Below are 21,612 nucleotides of genomic sequence, written 5' to 3' on the forward strand. Positions count from 1 at the left end.
CACATGCTCAATTTTAGAAGATTGAGGGGTGAGCTAATCTAGGTGCTTGAAATTATAAAGGGAATTGATAGGATAAATTGAGAAAAGCTATTTCTTCTGGTGGGGTAAAAAAGGATAAGAGAGCAAAAGCTTAAAATTAGATCTTGGCAATTTAAGCGTGAAATTAGGGATCACTTTTTCACACAAAGGGTAATGGAAACTTGAAACTCCTTCCCAAAAAGCGAGATCAATTGAAGACTAAGATCGATAGATTTTTGTTAGGTAAGGATATCAAAGGATATAGATCAAAGGTAAGTAAATGGAGCTGAGGAACGATCTATCAAGATCTGACTGAATGCCAGAACAGGTTCCAAGTACTGAATGCTCTTATTCCTGTACCTATGTTCCTTTAGCTTGCATAAAGATAAATTTGTGCTTTGAAATATGCTGGCAACTTGTCTTGTGATTTGTTATTTACGAACATTACAGTAAGTCGGGATATAGATTCATGCTTCCTACAGGTAAAAATTCCTAGTAAGGTGCAGCTAGAACAAAGAGATCGAACTCAGTGTCAAATGATAGGTTGTGTAGAAGGAACTGTCACAATGAAGATGCCATGCAAAATTTGTCCTTAATTAGATTTGATGCCCTTGCAGTGGTGAGTGAAGACATGGCCTGGTTGCATCACAGACAAGCGGAATGTCCTGAGAATGGAACCCCTACTTATTCCCATATGTCAGTGGCTGCTCATTTAGCACCTTCAATGTCAAGTCAGTGTGGCACTTTGCACACTGGAGGAGCCAATTATCTTACAGAAGTACCTGGCTCTGTGCCTCAGCTGTCTGAAGCTAGACCAAAGTGGCTGAATCCAGCTGCTTTCTAAAGGGGGGCACTCATCTGCCATGCATTACATGCCCTGAAAGCTCCCCAAGTAATACTGCGTAGATTCCCTGTGACAATTTTAAATTTGAGACATAAAAACTGAGCCACAGGCAAAGTTTTCGGTAACAGTGGAACGAGTCAGCAAATCATAATAATGGTGGCATTCTTGGAGAGGCACAACAGTTAGATTCAGTTCTTCCAGGAAGTCCCTATATGACCCATGTGTCCTGTACACACATTGTGAAGGTTGCAGCTTCTATCCTCAGGTATGGTAATTCTGCAAACCATGGCATACTCTTCCTGTGTTATGACCACAGCTCATGTTAATGCTGAACATGCCAGATCTCAGATTGAAATCTGTTTCATTTGACTGTAATTTCTCTTTGCGTTGTAGAAATGAGGAGGGAAAGCTACTGAACACAAAAGCACAGGACTTCACTGACAACTTTTAAAATTTGAAGAATTTAAATGTTTATTTAAAGAAAGAAAAGAAAATAATAATCTTTATTAGTGTCACAACTAGCTGCAATGAAGTTACTGTGAAATAACAGATACACAGAATGATCACAGAACAAAATAACCCTCTAATGCACAGCAAAACTATATTTTCTGGCAACTGCTTTATAGATTCTTAACCACAAAATCCAAGAAATATTACCTAGACCGAGAAATTGCTTTTGTTTTGAACAGCGAAACAATCCACAACTTCCCAGACAAGCTCCATGCTGATGTGAATTTTCCAAAGGGAGATTCAAAGCAAACTCTTTTGCCTGTCCCTGTTAATTTGCAAATCTCCTGTAAAGTGTAAATGTTCTTTGATATGTTTGAGACTTCTTTTAAATGCAACAGCTACTAATCAATTTGAAAAATGCAAGAAGACTAGTCTTTCATCTCTTATATTCCGCAGACAGTCTGACTCCAACAACCTCGCATTGATTAATCCTGGACACATAGACACAGCTTTACCCTCACTTACGCAGAATACATACATCAACACAGAAATATAAAAATAGGCACAAGTCACCATACCTATAACAACTACTTTCCTCTGATAGCATAGTGTCATTTCCTCATGGGGAAAGTCATCCCTTGTCTGAAATTAAACTGAATGTGAGTTGGGGATGAGGTGAGTCAATCATTTGAAAATCACTACTAGGAAATAAAGGAAAGCACCAGAGTAAACTGAAGTGCAAAGACCAGTAACTACCAAAGGCAGGGCGGCACGGTGGTGTAGTGGTTAGCACTTCTGCCTCATGGCACAAAGGACCCGGGTTCGATCCTGGCCCCGTGTCACTGTCCATGTGAAGTCTCACCACCACAACCCAAAGATCTGCAAGGTAGGTCGATTGGCCATACTAAATTGCCCCTTCATTGAAAAAAAGAATGTGGACACTTTAAATTTAAATAAAAACTACCAAGTGCAAAGGGTGGGAAATGAAGATTTCTCAGAAACCCCTCATCAATAAGTGGATTCCTCCTCAGATCATCAACTCCAAAGGTGCTTCGATTTGCAGTTAAAATTTGTATTTAAAGCAGTATTGGTACATATTGATGTGATGTGCTCGGATGCAAAACTCTGCAATCCTTTTTATGCCTAACAGCATAACAGCTGTGTAAATGCTGAAAGCATTGAGGAAACCCAGGGCTTCTGTATGAAAGCGATTTGCTTATACATGGTGTGACATGACATGACACTGAAGTCCAAATTCATGAATAGAAAAATATCCAAACATGAGAAGGATTAGGGGTAAGTAGAGTAAGCACCTATGATTCCTGTAAGCATATAGGGAAGTGAATGCCCCTGAATAACTCTTGCCAATGAGCAGCCTCACTGCTTCCAGGGTCGCTTCCTTCGGACTTTAGATTGGCTGGGCCAACTCAGTTGTTTGCACCTTCATCTAGAACATAAGAACTAGGAGCAGGAGTAGGCAATTCAGCCCCTCGAGCCTGCTCCACCATTCAATACAATCATGGCTGATCTCATCTCGGCCTCTTCTCCAGTTTCCTGCCCGCTTCCCTTACCCTTCATCCCGTTACTAATTAAAAATCTATTTATCTTCTCAAATTTCTTTCATATTCAGGCTGACACTGCACTCTGGGATAGAGAATTCCACAGATTAATGACTTTTTGAGTGAAGTAATTCCTCCTAATTTCTGTGTTAAATCTGCCCACCTCTTAGCATAAAACTATGACCTCTAGTTCTAGAATGTCCAACAGGGGGAAACATCAGCTCCACATCTACCCTGTCAATCCCCTTTAGCATCTTATATACCTCAATAAGGACTCCTCATTCTTCTAAATTCAGCAAGTCTAGGCCTAAACTGCTCAATCTCTTCAAAAGACAACTCCTTCATCCCTGGAATCTCTATTGTGCGCTTCTTTTTCTTGCAGCCAAAAAATATTTAGTGAGCTGGTGAAGATTGCAAAGTCCTAAGGTAGAGGGTCATGTGTCCACCCTGCCTCCCGACATACGTCTGAGACCATTTTCATTCCTTTTGGGCAGGCATTTTCCAGGTAAAAGGTGGCGGGCTCCTGTCACCTGCCAATTTTATTGGCAAGAAGCTCAATCCATTTTCATGGTCAGGACAAATTGTCGTACCTACATTGAGTTGGCTTTTCATTTGGAGTATGGACAGGGAGCTGGGTGATCAGGATTGAGCAGCTTATAGCAGAGGTGGATGTTTGGTGCGATGGTTGAGGATACAATGGCCGGAAATGGACGTGACATTTTTCTGTGAGGCAGGGAGAGCCTTTATATTCCTCCAAGACCCACAGACAGATCGGCCTAGCTAAATGGCCCCTTAGTGTCCAAAGGTTAAGTGGGGTTACGAGGATAAGGTGGGGGGAGTAGGCCTTGGTAGGGTGCTCTATTGGAGGGTTGGTGCAGACTCGATGGGCCAAATGATCTCCTTCTGCACTGTATTCAATGATTCTAAACGTCATTCCAAACATTTACCTTGCCTCTTTAAAGGGCAATCTCCAGCAATCCCTTTCAGCGTTAGGCTGCTCTATGAACAGGTCCATGGAGCTATAGTCATGCAAGATTTTCATGGATGATGAAAATTGTGTCAAACATCAGGTTAGGCCGCCTTAGGAAAAATATTTGCACAAAATCAAAGTATAACTATTTGAGCTGAAAGTGATTTTGCAGGCGTGCCACTGAACCTAATAAATCCAAATGTTTGATATACTTATTTTGGTAATGGGTTCTTGTGGTCGGGAAAACCTTATGGATTCCATTACCAGGAGCAACAACTTGGCCTATATGTACCTTGTTTAGTCTTCAGGAAACGGTGCCTCTGGATCCAAACAAACATTTGGTGTAGCGCCTACTGTATTACCTGCAGACTCCAGTAGATCTGCCTTGGCAAAGCGAGCAGTTCTCGATCTGCCTGTTACTTTCACATCTGTCAGGACCCTGCATCTTTTGCGTTTGGGTCTGAACTGTTGAACCTGATTACAGAGGACATTTTGACTGTAAGGCACAGCAACACAAATTAAATGTTGCTCCAGGGCCAGACATTCCACCTTTGGAGCAACAATGGTCCATGTACAGCAATTAATTTGGACAGGGATAGCAAGATTTACATTTTAATGAAAGGGCGTCACAATATAACTTGGGGCCTGTACTATACAATCTATCCATGTACTGAATGTGCTTCCTGTAGAATGATTCCAAAATAAAATCCCCCAAGCCATTATTCATGCACGAGCCCAGATAGTAATTGTGGCAAATTATTTGACTGTGGCAGCTTCACAATCCATCTTAGTCCTGTTGCTTTCACATCCATGTGAACAAATTTTCCTTTATGAAGGCCCCAGAGAGTGGGAGCCAAGCAGTGTAGTCCCGACTGGGCCCAGAAACATCCGATAACAGAGTCGGGACCCTCAACCTATTTCATTTCTGCATCTGGGTCCCCGCTTCTGAGAAGCGGCGGAGCACGTCATCCAGATTCAGTGGCGGACTGGGTCTAAAAATATTGGTTGCCAGGAGACAAAGGGGGCCCACCCACAACTACAATGCTATCATTTAATTTTCATAACGAATAAATAAAATTTTAAAAAATACATATGGAAAAAAGGGTACAATTAAATTTTTGTGGCAAAAATGTGTATTTCTTAGTAATTACAGTGTACATGTACTGTACATATTACTGGCAGTAGATACCAAGTATAAATACAGAATGTTATAATTTAATTTTTTATTTATTTTTTTAAATTTTAAGTAATTGGTTGATATTTTTAAATAGTTTACTGCACAATTTACACATTAACAGATAGTTCAAAAGCACAATAGAGCATTGCATGCAGTCTACTATATTAAGAGCAATCGTTTGTGTTCGCTAGATGATTGTGCGAATCTGCCAATAATTGCTTCTGCATCCAATTCATCTAACAATTCCTTTTCAATGGATAGCAACATGTATGATTCCAAATTCTCCTCAGACAGCGAATTGCTTAACCTTGTCTTTATGATCTTTAGCTTTGAAAATGTCCTCTCACATTGGACTTGAGTAACTGATAGTGTGCAGATGACTTTGTAAAGTTCATAAAGGTTATCATATGCTTTGTCATGAAGTCTGTTGGATGCCAGAATTTTTAGTACACACGATGGGCAAGTGCTGCAAATTTTACAATTGTTGCAACTGGAATCCATATTCTCACCATCATTAAGCAATAGAACATAGAACATAGAACAGTACAGCACAGAACAGGCCCATCGGCCCTCGATGTTGTGCCGAGCCATGATCACCCTACTTAAACCCACGTAACCCATATACCCGTAACCCAACAATCCCCCCATTAACCTTACACTACGGGCAATTTAGCATGGCCAATCCACCTAACCCGCACATCTTTGGACTGTGGGAGGAAACCGGAGCACCCGGAGGAAACCCACGCACACACGGGGAGGACGTGCAGACTCCACACAGACAGTGACCCAGCCGGGAATCGAACCTGGGACCCTGGAGCTGTGAAGCATTGATGCTAACCACCATGCTACCGTGAGGCCCCTAACTTTTTATATATATAGCTTTAATATATCAAAGTTTGAAGCAAAAGAAAACAATTCCAATATTACTTGATCTTTGCTGATTTGTGGAAACAGCTTAATAATACCTTCCAATGCTTCATCTTCAGGGCCCTTCTCTGCAATAGTTTTAAACTTTGCTGGGTCCAAGCAGGACAAATCTTTATACAACTGTTTGTGTTGTACAAAGCGTGATTCTAGTACAAAGCGTGATTCTTCTTCCTCTGCCTCTTAACTGGCAATGCTGTTTCCAATGCATCAATTTCCAATGTTTGATTTTCATCCATAATCATCTGTGAAATCCTATCATTACATTTATTTACAAATTCCAAAGCCTTGCTGAGAACGTTATCAAATGTTCTTGTCTGTTCCTTCAACTTTGTTGTAGCTGAATCTACCAAACTCCATGCAGTAAACATATCTAAACCACTTGTCTGTAGATAACTTGATAAACGGGGTTGCAGTTTCAAATATATACAAGTACGTAAATGCTGTCAAAATGGTTTCAAACTTTAGAAGACTTTGAAGTAAAACATTTGCTTCATGTTTTGTTTTTGCATCAAACTTTTCTGAATCTTGTATCATTGATAAGCATGTCAATAGATTTACGAAAGTACTGGCAGCGGCATCATAAAAAAAACGTCCAAATATAGTTGTTGCTGCATTGGATTTTCCTGACCATCTGGTCTCACCAATTAGCTTTAATCGTTTCATTTTTTCTTATCGTAGATGTTTTCCAACAACTTCTATCCATACAGCCATTCTCTTGTATGATGCTTTCACAAAAGTTGCTATATTCTGGAGCAAATTGAAAAAAGAAACTGCAGGCACACAACATTTTGTTGTTTCAGTTATCACCAAATTCAAGACATGGGCATAGCACCATATATGAACATGCTGATCAGCCACATCAGCAATTTTACTTTGTAAACCATTATACTGGCCATGGTAGCTTGCAGCGCCATCTGTGCTATCAGATAAGCATTTTTGGGGGTCAATTTTAAGATGCTGTAATGTTTCAATCAATAGTACAAAAAAGTCCCTGTCCTGTACCATCATTACTTGGCACAACTGAAAGTAGTCGCACACAGATAATACCTTTAAGCACATACCGAATAATAATGCTAAACTGATCGATGGATGAATTATCTTGTGTTGAATCAATCTGAATAGAATAATATTTTGCTTGAGATATTTCATGACTAATTCTTTCTTGTATCATATTCTTCATAATTTTGATTAACATGTTTATAGTTGTTTTACTCAGGTATGTAACAAGTCCACCACGGCCTTTACTTTGAGCCTTTCTTTGTTGCTCTAATCGTTTGATTCTTTGTTTAGACTTGTTTTGCACTGCAGAAACGTGAGCTGCCATAATGGGGTCATATTTTGCCGTCAACTGCACTGTAGCTAAAAAATTGCCATGATTCAGAACCTCATTATCTAGAGTGTAGGCCGATTCATTTCTGTGACCTCGAAAAGGAAGTGCTTGCTTGCCTAACATCTTTATGATGTCTATAATCCTCATGACAATACTTCTCTGCTTCAATATTTCTTCTTTCCTTTTAATTAGTGATGCTGCAAAAAATGTATCTAAGGTGCCATCATTAACCACACTGATATATTGCTGAGCATTTCTCACATGTGTTGTTGTCGATTCATGTAAAGTCAAGCTCTGGCTAATACGCCTGTAGTCACTAAAGCCACGTACAAAGGGTGATGGATTACAAGTGTTGGGAAACTCAAAGGCTATGCAGTATGAACAATATAAGCATATATTTTCTTTGTTATATGTTAGCCATTTTCTTGGGACTGAGTCATTCATAATTTTCCTCTCATACAAACGAGCATCAAATGGCAGATCATCAAGTGGCTGAAGTGGATGTTCAGCAAAAAACTGTTTTAGCTTTGCTCGTGATGGATATTGGAAGATTCCAGTAATTGATCTTTCATTTTCTTGCATAGGTTCATTTACAGGATGTGCTTCAGAAACCAAGTCATTTATACTTGAAGGAATATCTGATTCCCTGTCACAAGTTGAAGCTATGTGTTCAGATGTTGCAACTACAGGCAGTACAGATACCAGAACAAGGAAGCCAGAAGAAATATTGGGCCTGGGTTGATTAGTAATGGATGCACTTGTATTTGTCTCTACATTCAAAGTAGCTCTTCTCTGTTCTTGTAACTCACATGTCATTGCATCATCACCATGAGCATTGTTTCTTGCTTCTTGATTATTTGTTGCAGAACTGGATATTGATGTGGATTGTGCTTGTGGTATTATAAACTCTGTAATAGGCCTGCATGGCTTGGCTGATTCCTTCCTTTCTGCTTCTTTTTGTTCTTTGCGTTTTAGTGACCCAGATTTATGCTTTTTCTTTTCCATGCTGGTAGGGGTAATATTCCTGAAATAAAAACTTAATTAAAAATAGCCCACATTGGGAAAAATGAATATTGATGATATGATTGCAAGAATAACTTGAAGGAACGCCAGATAAACCCCTACTTGATAAAAAATATAAAATAACTTACTTACATTTCAATAGGCTATGTTCATTAGTCAATACTACTGTGGCCTATGCAGCTTCAGAAGAGGAGACAATCCACTGTCCAGTGTTCACACCAGCAAGCAACTGAGACAACTGTTGAAACTTAGAAGTTTGGTCCGTCTATAGTATGACATTAAGAATGGTCCCACGACCAAAGTGAACATGTCCAGTTTGATACCAGTGTAGTGTTACAAGCAACAACCCTTTGAGTTTACCGATCGTGGCTTATCACTTCAATATCTTTGACCTCATGATTCATGGTCAAAGGTACTGCTTCTTCTTTTCGGTGACCTCACGACCATATGTACTGCTTGATATCCTTTCAAGTTGCCGACCATCTCAAATCACGAACTGTAACTTAATCTTTAAATTCACACACTCTTGCTGAAAACGTGGATTTCCAACTATGTCCGACCTGGGTGAACCAGCCCCCCCCCCCCCCCCCACTCCTTTTCACATCTGTTTAACACTGCTTTGTTCCTTCATACACTGAGTGATTATTTGTTGTTTCTTTATTGCATTTTTATTTGGTATTGCTCTTTTTAAAAACAATTATATTTTATTAAGTTAGAATACAAATCTCAGGAAAGAAGTTGGAGATTTATTTATCTAATTAATTATAATTTTTAAGGGCCCTTCAGAGATTCACGGGCCCCTTCTTGGCTCTCCGGGCCCCAGCCCGATGTACCGGCTGAACCAAGACTACTGCTTGATATCCTTTGAAGTTGCCGACCATCTCAAATCACGAATTGTAACTTTATCTTTAAATTCACACACTCTTGCTGAAAACATGGAATTTCCTTAATTATGCCCGACCCGGGCCCCCCTATTCCACATCCTTCCACTACCTCCCCTGCTTCGTTCCTTTCATGCACTGCTTATTTGTGTCCTGTTCTCTTTTTTTTCTTATTCCTTTTTATTACTAAAACAGTTGTCTGTGTTTGTTTCTTTATTGCATTTTTATTTGATATAGGGGGCCCACTTCATAAGGGGCCCACTTGCCATCGGGCAGGCTGACACCCTGGCCAGTCCACCACTGTCCAGATTGCTCAAGTGCTCACAGTCCATCATGCCCGTGATTGAACCGTCATCCAAATACACCGCCATGTGCGGCAAGCCCTGTCGAATATTTTCCATAACTCGCTGGAAAATGTACATTGTGAAAATAGTTACTTCAATAATAAATAATCAGTTTATTTATGCCTCTGGACTCCTCTGTGGTTGCAACAGAATGGAAGCTGGCAATTCCTGCACCATATTTCTCACTGCTGTTTTGTTTCCACCCACAAGGTCACTCAAAGAACTTAAAGTGACTTATTTATTTATTTTGATTTAATATGCAGACCTTGTCAACTGAAATTGACTCCAGTTTGGTCTGAATTGAATTTTCTTCAGGTCTGTGTAAGTATTTCAATGTTGATGAACAGCAATGAGAATTGACAGGCTTTGCAAATGGTCAGCGACACACACACTTCTGCAGTAGTTTTCTGGCAAAGTAGATGGATAAAGAAAGAAAATATTACAACCTGCATTGCTATATCTTTGAATATTAATGCTAATTTTGCACATTTCATTGCTTTGTTCAAACCTTAGCATCAGGTTCAAGTCCCCAATTGTATGAATAATGCATTATGTTTGCGTTCACCACTGACTTGTCCCCCTTCTCCCAATGACTCAGGTATTTATGCAAATACTCGTGAGTCTCTCCTTTGAAGTTTTCATGTTTATTTTCTGTGTCAGTTTTTCCTGTTGTATCCATTATCCAACGTGTGTCAAAAATAAAGTCACTGTACAATTTTGTACACCCAGAGTTGCTTTTAAAATGCCTGCATAAAAAGAGAATTGTACCACGCAATACTGACAATGCTTTTAAAATGCAGACTCTCAAGGTAAACATCAAAGCATTGAAATATGCAAACAGCTTTAGCACATTACTGTCAATTTTCTAACCTGAGTTTGTGCTGAAATGAATAGATTTCTTATAACATGGCTTTAACGAAATGTGCTGTTTTATTTTAAAGAGAAAGCAAATATTTTCGTGATGTATTTATATCATTATAAGTTGTCCTTGCAAACTAATAAGAATATCTATTTTCTGAAAAAAAATCTGACCTAGTGTATTATTTCTTATACCATTTCTGTAACAGTCTGGGTCAAGTTAATAAATTATTATTATAATACTTAATAATAAGCCCAGCATTAAGAGTCTTTTTTGGGAATCCTTCCTGCATGTTAGTGCTACTTAACAATTGATTCACAGCTCGTGAGTGTGGGAACAAGCCAAGTGAGATGCAGATGTTTCTGAGGTAAATAACAGCGTTTCCTCCAAAGTATCGCCTTCTCCTTCAGGTACTATGAGCCCATGATATCTAAATCTTTTACAAAAAAATTTGTTAGGGCTTCCCTGGCGGCCCAATGAGAAGAAAAAGCATGCAGGTTGAGAAAGTCGCAGGTTTGATGCCCGGTCAAAGATAGAGACATTCATTATCTGAAAGGTATCCTCTGGTCAACACACTGGTTAATTTGCATAGATGCCCCTTGGCCAGGGCCTGACAAAGGAAGGATGTGGACGGTTCCAAACACCAAGCTCAGGGGTTAGAGAGGCCCAGGCTTGGTGTTTCCTGTTGTCCAAACTGAGCAGCCAGTGATGCAGACATGAAAGACCAACCAGCCTTTTTAAAAATTGGAACTGTCAGACTGAGTTTTGATTTTTTAAAAGCCAGCCTGTGAGATCAGTTTCACTGAGTTCCTGTGCTGCTGTTTCTAACCATCAGGCAGCTTTGTGGTTCCAATTTCTTTTCTTGAAAATCCCACCAGAAAACTATGAAACTGCCTGAAGGTTCGAAGCTGTTTCTCTTCACAGCCATTGTTAGGAGAGTGTTCTCAATTGAAGACTGCTTGAAGAATGGTAAGTGAAATTCCTGTAATAATTCTAAGGCCAATTGGATACTGAGGACAGCTCAAGGATGGTAGTGGAGGCCTATGGAGTATGGTGACAGTGTTGAGATGTAGTCAGTGGTGGGGAAATGACAGGATAGTGAGAGGTTGGGGTGTGATGGGACAGTGGGGGGCATGAGAAATGGTGTGGGAGTGAGAGTGTCAGGAGTTGAGGAGGTGTGGGGATGAGCTTCTGATGTAGTGGTGGTGGGAGGTTGGGGTGGTGGGTATTTGGGGGGAATTAATTTTAAGGTTTGGTACCACAAAATTAATGTTGTACTCTTTTCAAAATTCTATTTTGAATTTTAACCAGCATGTAAATAGCAGTCTAAATTTACATTATGCCCTGAAGTAGGGATGCACAATTCTGATGCATTGCTATGTTGATATCCCAGAGACTTCAGAATCTTGGGCCTCGTCAAAATAAATGTAAGAAACTTAAAACTGCGAGTGATGCAAAACAAGGTGTTGGCTCAGTATTTATTTCGGCTCATTTTATTATTCTTGCAAAATCTGGAAATGAAATTCCTATTTGTCACGAGGCAATTGTTTAAAGAAAGGTTTTACAAATCTCTGTTCTACCTCAGGATCACCCCAGATAAATTGTAAATTCACTGTGTACAACACAAGTTATATGACCGCTTCCGTGTGAATGGAAAAAAATCCAGTTCTTGAGTTAAGGCCACACTGAATTTTTGCATCACATATCATTCTTCTCCCAAAAAAATTAGGTTCAATGATTTAATCTACATTTTTTCTGAGCTGCTGCTCCATATATCATTGACAAATTGTGGGAAAAGTGTCATTCGTGTAAAAGCGACAGGTGCCATTTTTGATATATTGTGAGTGGGTGCCAGAGAAATCAGAATGGTAAGGTTATATTAGTTACAGAGTTGAATTGTTTTGTAAATATAATGATTTCTTTGTAGCCATTTTCCTAACATCAATTGACTGCTCTGTGATTAATTATTCTTCGAGACTCAGCACTGGGCCTCTAGTTTTACCATTGCTTTGGTCACTCTGCCTACTTTAAGCCACCCTCTCATCCTCCATGCCATCCCCCCTCAGGCCCCTATCCCCTTCAAGCCCCCGCTTAGGCCCCTCCTTCAGGCACCCGTTCATGTCCCCATCAATCACCCCCTTTCATGGCTATGCCCCCTCTCAGACTCTGCCCCTTGGTAATACCTCTTGGCCATCTGGCACTTCCCCCTGACAACCTGTTACACTGGCTGTGCCCCTAAGCACACTTGTAGTGTCCCTTGGCATCCCATCTTTACCAAACTGGCACCCTAGCAGTGCCCCTCACTGCCCAGGGACTCCATCGGCCTTCGAGCAACACCCCCCCCCCCTCACCCCCTCCCCTGGCGTGGTCATCACATCTGGCCTCCGTAGATGGAGATCAGTAGTGATTACCATCGGCCTCACATTGTGCGACGGGGATGGATACTCCCAGGAGCTGGGAGACTCCGGCTGAAACCCAGAAATGCATATTTAAATGGGCGTGAACCAGATTGCATCTGGTACCACGGACCAGGGGAAGTATGTTCTGTTCAGCGCCCGGTGTGAGCACTGTTTGTGGACTCTCCTGTTATTCTCCAGGAATAGTGGGAGGTGCACCGTGTGCAATACGGGGCCAGAAACCCCCCTGAGGACTGTTATCACTTCATTTGCTGCAGATGGAATACTCTGATAATGGAGTGAATCTGCAAATCTTGACAATGAAGGTGGCAGAAGTGCCCAATGCCAGTGATAGGCAACTTAGGCCAGTGATTGGGCCACGGAGTAGCTCTCCTTCACCTCAATGGGCCGCAAGATTGAAATCAGGCCTGTTCACTTACCATTCCCATGAGTAAGATTAAATACATTTAATACATGCCAAATATTTCATAACGGGTTACAGAAAATGTTTAATAATTTATATATTAGTAGAACTGACATCAACATCAAATGGTAAAAACAAAAGAAACATTTAAACTTTGGATGCAGAGGGATTGCACAGTTCTAACAGTCAATGTTGTGTGCAATCAGAACTCACCTCACTTCACTTCCCCTGTTTTATGTACATATCACTTCAATTATACCAGTGGGAAAAAAACCTTTGTGGATGGAAACCAGCTGAATGTGGCATCGTTGCGTCGTACTCAGAATTTTGATGGGCCGCACGTGATCCCCCAACCGCAGGTTGCCCAGCACTGCCCAATGCCACCCTTGGAGGGGCACAGCATAAGAAGTGCACAGCTCCTCAGGCAGATCCGTGTAGGGTGAAGGTGGCCTGAACATGTGTCGGGAAGGGTTGTGTTTGGTGAGCTTTTGTGCTGCTGCAATTCACTTTCTATTATGATATAATGCGGCCCAACACGGAGAAAATACATTCCTAGTCATAAGTCAATCTGACTGTGCGTTTGGTGGTGTGGGTGGGGAGGGGAGTCGGGAGATCCAAAATTATTTCTGGGAAGAGAAGAAAGCACTACAGTAAAATGAAGCGCAGGCAGTGTCAGTGAAGAAAATAATGTGAAGGACTAAGCATTGTTCCTCATAAATCTGCATCAAATAGTGAAGTCGGTGTCCTCTTCAGTTGACCATAACTTCACTTCCAGTTATCTGAAATGCTGGGGAGAGCTGTCTGACTGGTTCACTGCAGATATAAAGGCTAATGGTAAGATTCTTGGTAGTGTGGACGAGCAGAGAGATCTCGGTGTCCATGTCCATAGATCCCTGAAAGTTGCCACCCAGGTTGAGAGGGTTGTTAAGAAGGCGTACGGTGTGTTAGCTTTTATTGGTAGAGGAATTGAGTTTCGGAGCCATGAGGTCATGTTGCAGTTGTACAAAACTCTGGTGCGGCCGCATTTGGAGTATTGTGTGCATTTCTGGTCGCCACATTATAGGAAGGATGTGGAAGCATTGGAAAGGGTGCAGAGGAGATTTACAAGAATGTTGCCTGGTATGGAGGGAAGATCATATGAGGAAAGGTTGAGGGACTTGAGGCTGTTTTCATTAGAGAGAAGAAGGTTAAGAGGGGACTTAATTGAGGCTACAAGATGATCAGAGGATTAAATAGGGTGGACATCGAGAGCCTTTTTCCTCGGATGGTGATGTCCAGCACAAGGGGACATAGCTTTAAATTGAGGGGAGATAGATATAGGACAGATGTCAGAGGTAGGTTCTTTACTCAGAGAGTAGTAAGGACATGGAATGCCCTGCCTGCAACAGTAGTGGACTCGCCAACACTAAACGCATTCAAATGGTCATTGGATAGGCATATGGACGATAAGGGAATAGTGTAGAGGGACTTTAGAAGGGTATCGCAGGACGGTGCAACATTGTGGGCCGAAGGGTCTGTACTGCGCTGTAATGTTCTATATCCATTGCAGCATTGACATAAGCTCAGGAAACGTCCATGTGCTTGAACATTGCTGCTTTGTGAATGAGTCTTGAAGGACTTTGATGGTTGTAAGATTCCCACCATTAAAAAAATTTAATTAATATGTGTTGGAACCAATCACAAAAACACAAACTTTCTCAATCTTTTTTTAATGGTGTAACCAAGATGCAAGTGCTGAAGACACTGTTGAAATTCAGTGCCAGTCAGTTATTCAATAAAGTTGATTTGGAGGCTGCAGTGAGTATAATGAAGACAATTGTAGGACTCCATTGAATTATTTAGCCGTGTGACACCAACCTCAAGCAAGACTAAAAAAGTGCATCTTTTATAACCTTGACCAGCTTGTAATAAGTTCATATCAGGAGCTCATAGATTAGTTAAGGTGACAGATGATACAGTGGTCAAAGTCATTTATTGCTCTTTTTCTCTGAAGCTCCTGTACTGAGACGCATGAGTCACCTCTCATTGCTCCCTGCTAAAGTTTGTGAATACAATTAATATAATGAGTAGAGCATGGCAATGTGTAGACCTTCACCACAGCTGCCTGCTATTTCCAATTACTCGTGTACAAAATAAGGCAGGAATTACAAGGTCACCAGATTAGAATGCAGTGGAGACAGGAATTATTAGACAAATATTCCAACTAAAAAGTCAGATCCCAAAATGCTGTGCTCATAAGTGTTTTAATTTCTCAGGAAACTTTCCTGAAGGCATTTTCATTTGACTGCATATTGCAGCTGAAGTAACATTGTTTTAAACTCACCTTGACTGATATAAAGGCCTGGATGAGTCGGGATGATTCGAGAGCCCTTTAAAACTGGTGGGCATGTCCCAAATCCAGGATTCCCTGACACCATTCCTGGGCTGTCTGATTTTCAGGAGTGCCTTTAAATGGTTTGGGCTGGTTCCTGACAAAAAAAACCCTGCACCCTCCCCCCAGCAATGACGATCCCACCTTTGCGGGCATTTTTACCTGAGTGGATGGGCCAAGCCAGGAATTATCCTGACTCCCGCTGCCTGCACAGAGAGCCTTGAAGTTATAAGAGATTTTACAGCACAGAAAGAAGCCTATCGGCCCATCGTGTCTGTGCCTGCCATCAAGCACATATCTACAAGCACATTTGGAGAAATATGGAATAGTTAGTGACAGGCAGCACGGTTTTTTATGGGGAGGTCCTGTCTCACCAATTTGATTGAGTTTTTTGAAGAAAATTGATGAGGGGAGGCCTTTGGATGTAGTTTACATAGACTTTCATAAGGCATTTGGCAAAGACCCACATGATAGACTGGTACAAAAACTAAAATCACATGGGATTCGGGGTGGGCTGGGTGGATGGATACAGAAGTGGCTTGGTTATAGAAGACAGAGAGTAGCGGTAGAGGGGTTTTTTCAGAAAAGAGGGGCAAGATTTTACCCTAACCGGCGGAGCGGACCGTACCGGCGGCGAGGAGTGGCGTGAACCACTGCGGCGTCGGGCTGCCCGGAAGGTGCGGAGGAGGGGCTAGGCCAGCGCCGGCGGAGTTGGTGCTGCGCCAGCTGGCATCAAAGGGCTTGGCGCGAGTTGGCACATACACAGGATCGGCACATGTGCTGGCGTCATCCCAGCGCATGTGGAGGGGAGTTCTTCTCCGCGCCGGCCATAGCGGACCGTTACACCGGCCGGCGCAGAGGGAAAGAGTGCCCCCAAGGCACAGGACGGTCTGCAGATCGGTGGGCTCCGATCACGGGCCACGCCACCATGGGGGCCCGCCCCGGGACCAGATAACCCTGGGCCGGAGAATCGCCGGGGGGGGGGGGCACTGCCAACGGCCCCCGACTGGCGCGACACGATTCCTGCCCCCGCCGAAAAACCAGCGCAGGAGAATCCGTCAGCCGGCGTCAGGGCAGCAGGGTGGGATTCACGCCCCCCCCCTATTCTCTGGCCCGGTGGGGGGGGGGGTCGGAGAATCCCGCTTGAGATCTGTGGCTACTGGTGTTTCACGGGAATCAGAGCTGGGACCTCTATTGTTTGTAGTATATATAAATGATCTGGAGGAAAATGTGGGTGGTCTGATTAATAGGTTTGCTGATGTCATGAAGATTGGCGGAGATGCTGATAGTGCCGAGGATTGTCAGAGGATACAACAGGATATAGATAGATTAGAGACTTGGGCATAGAAATGGCAGATGGAGTTTAATCCAGACAAATGCGAGGTGATGCATTTTGGAGGATCAAATCCAGGTAAGGATTATGCTGTAAATGGCAAATTAACATACAGAGGGAACTGGGCGTGCAGGTCCACAGTTTCCTAAAATTGGCAACACAGGTGGCCAAGGCGATTAAGAAGCCATATGGTATGCTTGTCTTCATCAGCTGGGGCATTGAGTACAGGAGATGGGAAATCATGCAGCTGTATAAAACCTTGGTTTGGCCACATTTGGAGTATTGCATGCAGTTCTGGCCACCACATTATCAGAAGGAGGTGGAAGCATAGGAGAAAGTGCAAAGAAGGTTCAGCAGGATGTTGCCTGGTCTCGAGGGTGTTAGCTATGAGGAGAGGTTGAATAAACTAGGATTATTTTCACCTAAAAGACGGAGGCTGAGGGAGAGCTGATAGAGGTCGACAAAATTATGAGAGGCATAGACAGGATGGATAGTCAGAGGCTTTTTCCAAGGATGGAAGAGTCAATCACAAGGGGACACAGGTTCAAGATGAGATGGGGAAAGTCTAAGGGAGATGTGCGGGGTACGTTTTTCACACACAGAGTGGTGGGTGCCTGGTATGCGCTGCCAGAGGATAGTGGTGGAAATAGGCACATGAGCAACATTCATGAGACATCTGGATGGATGGGTATATGAATAGGGAGGAAATAGAGGTATTCTATTTGTTTTCTTAAGGGTGAATGTCCAGGTCAAAATAACTGCCTACAGGTGAAAGGTGCTTCAGACAGAAACACATTCAAAAACAAAACTTCTTGATTGCGCAATACAGAATCATGGAATCCCTACAGTGCAGAAGGAGGCCATTCGACCCATCAAGTCTGCACAGACCCTTTGAAAGAGCACTCTACCCATGTCCACTCCCCTGTCCACCCCATCCTATCCTCATAACCTGCACATCCCTGGACACTAAGGGGCAAGGCAATTTAGCATGGCCAATCCACCTAACCTGCCTATCTTTGGACTGTGGGAGGAAACCGGAGCACCCGGAGGAAACCCCCACAGACACGGGGAGAAAGTGCAAACTCCACACAGACAGTGACCCAAATCCAGAATTGAACCTGGGTCCTTGCCACTGTGAGGTAGCAGTGCTAACTACTGTGCCACCCGTAAATATTGTAATATCCCGCATGAGACTAACAGGGTAGGAATGATTATCTTCCCCTTGCTTCTTGTGGAGTATGAGCTCCCCTGCTGAGGAACTCAATTTAACATTGTATGAAAGGTCGGCAAGTAAGGCACCGGCCAGATAGAGACTTGGTAGGGATCTACTGGGAAGTGTCTATACCATTATTGTAAATGAATCAAAGTTCTTTATTTTACTCAGTGTGGACTCCCCGTGTCCTTATTAATGGACCACATAGAAATAAAAGAAACTCAAATAACCCTTCACGAGAGGTTCCCATTTACCTTGTTTGTTTTTGTTTCTCAAGAACTGGCTATATATTCTTCCCCAGAGTGAGCCTAAATATATACTTCTTCCCTTCGACCTTTGTTTGAAGTATTATGTAATTTTATTGTTGAGAAAGAGATGAAGCTCACAGGAAATGGAATTTCTCCTGCAGTAAAAATCCTGGTTGGCGCTAACATCTGACTGCATCACATACTCAGCAAAATGAAATATACTGAACAAAGAATTACATAAAATGTACAGAAAAGGATCAGGGCATTTGACCCAATTGGTCACACAAGTCTTATTTTGCATCTTCTTTAGGCGTCACATTAACTTAAATTCACAGTAAATAAGTGCTAAAGCTTGTGTAAATTTAGTGTGAACCATAATTTTCACTACAATCAAATTAAACATAATGGATAACATCTTTCTTTGAATGGAAAATGGCGCCAACCATTATTTGTTATTTGCAGTTACCCATAAACTTTCCACAGGATTTTGCATGGCAAGCTGCTGCCTGCTACACTTCCAAGCAGTGCAGCATCCTCCATGTGGCGTTTTGGATCTGTATGAACAAGGTTAACAACTACATATCTCCTAAACCAATCGGAGTAAAAAATAATCAGTGAACAGCACAGGAAGTGTGAGCTGGAATAATGAATTATTGTCAAATAATTCCAAATATACCAAAACCAAAATAGAGAGGGAATGAAAGGTTTGTTTAAGAATGTATATAAGAGAGGCAGAAAGAAAAAGTTAAACAACATTTTAAAAAGTAATATTAGAAGAAATGATTTTGCCAACCTTGTAAATGTTCATTTTCAGTGCCAGATATGTGTCATTCAGACCTACAATGTTGTTAGAAGGCTAGTTAAACTGAAATGGCCAAGCCTTAACATTTTGTGATGAGTTTAATCCATACCTATGTCAATGGAACTGGGATTTTGCACAGTTTAACACATGCAAAGGGGGAGCCAAATGGTGAGATGGAGTTTTCAACCAACTTGTGGCAGGCGGTAATTCTTGAAGAGCAGTTTCCAGGTTTCTTTGCTTGTAGCTGTGTATGTGTGCTCACCAGGAGCACTGTTAGATTCAGCATTGTTTGACAGCAATATTCAGACCAATATACATTCTGGACAAACAAGTATCACCACACCAGTACAATAGATTGTGCTAAACATAAAATGTTGGATATAACTCGACCAATGTACACCAGAATCGGGTGCATGATCAAGTAGGGAGGAAAAAGGGGACACAACGGAATATATTTTAATACCCAGGGAGTGTCAGGTGGGAGCCTAATGCTTTCAGCTAGATTTTTTTGTCATTCATTCATGGGATTTGGCATCATCGGCATTTATTTCCTATCCGTAATTGACCTTGAACTGGGTGGTCGAAGGCAGTTTAGAGTCAACCACACAGCTGTGGACCTGGAGTCACATGAAAGCCCCACAAGGTGAGGTTGTCAGATTTCCTTGCCTAAAGGACAGATAGGTTATGACAACAATCAACAATGGTTTCATGGTCATCATTGGACTTTTAATTCAGATTTTTATTGGATTCAAATTCCACCATCTGCTGTGGTAAGATTCAGACCCGGGTCCCTAGAGCATTGCCCTGGGTCATTGGATTACTAGTCCAGTGATAATACCACTGCACCACCAAGCCCCCGCCCCTGCAGTCCCAGAACAGATTTTAATCACAACAATTTTTGTTGCCTCATTAACCTGCCACTGATTGACTTCCTGTCCAGGCGTTCTGGCAATTACGTGGCCGGCATCTTTGATAAAGTAGGTAAAATGCTCTAGGCATGAGAAGCCTGCAACTTTCTGTGAGGCTTGCAGGACCAATTCTGCACTGCCCCACCCCGAGAAAGAACAGTAAAAAAATTACCTTTGGTGACCTCCTCGTCTTCTGCCTAAAATTTATCTGCCAGTAAAGTGGCAACAGTTTTCTGGCTTAGGTCATGGTTAAACTGTTGATTGTCAATTATGTCACTGGATTCTGATCTGCATATTTAAAGAAGGTCCACCTTGCATCAGTTGTCAATTATTTAAAATGAAAGGCAGTGAGATACAAAGGGCACATCAGTGTAAATGTCACAAAATCAAAGTTAAGTGTCTACCCACCTGGTTTCAGCCAGTGGGCAAGGTTAAAATTGATCCTTTAGTACTTGGATATATTAGGTTAATAACAGAACTTGTTTGTATCAAATTCCGAAGTGTTTCATTGTGCCTCGTATGGTAATTCAAGATTTCGTATTGCTGTACAAATAAATTGTTAACTTGGGTTTGGAAGTAAATGAAAGCAGGATCCCATTTCCCTAATGTAGAATTGAGTCACAAGGTCTGACAGAACCCTCAGATTTGATTTCCTTTGTGTTCACAGCTGAGCTCAGGAAGGAAGAAGCAGGTCAGTTGGCATTGGTGCCCATGAACTTTATGCAAAAGTAGTCATTTGAGTGTCTCGTTTGTGCTAACCCTGTGGAATACAGAGACTCCAACCAGGAACTGCTTGTATGTGGATGTCAAATAAGGACAGAATCTGGTTCAAATACAATGGCAACCCATAGTTAAACAGCTTGTCAAAACATAGATCTGGACTCACACAGGCAGAATGGTTACATGAGTGGGGTACTGGAGGCAACAAATATCCCATGAACTGTAAGTTAAAATCAGTCTGAGTAAAAAGCTATAGGAGAGAACAAAAGAAACTTGGAGGCAAGAGAAAAATAAAATTTACTTCAAAAATAGGGGACAAATGGAGTTTGAAAGATGAAAAGTTTAGCATAAGGTATTTATGATAAAATCTCGAGGAGCTACTGGAGAATAGATGAATATAAGGATTAAGGTTTGGCTAAGGTGCTTGTGGGAGAGCAATTAATTACACCGCAAAAGTTAACAGATTAATCAAGCTACTTGTTTTATACTGTTCCACAAATATTTCATTGCTCCTTGAAACAGCCACATCAAACATCAGGAAACACATCAGCAGTCTAAATAAATATATTTCCCCCAATTTAAAACAACCGAGTGGTTATTGAAATCTTTAAGCAAGTCGTTTTAGTATGCATTACATTTAAACATGCTTTCAAGTCTAAACATTCAGGTGATAGTCATTAAAAAATTGACTGTTTTCATTTTTTATTATTTTGAAGTTGCTTCTCTCAAGCATCAAAGTGTGTTTGGTGATTGCTGAAGTAATTGAACCACTCTTCAGTTGCTGTACACAGGGCATCTTATCTTCCTTTCATCAC

This window comes from Scyliorhinus canicula, chromosome 14 (assembly GCF_902713615.1).
Source record: "Scyliorhinus canicula chromosome 14, sScyCan1.1, whole genome shotgun sequence".
NCBI lineage: Eukaryota > Metazoa > Chordata > Chondrichthyes > Carcharhiniformes > Scyliorhinidae > Scyliorhinus > Scyliorhinus canicula.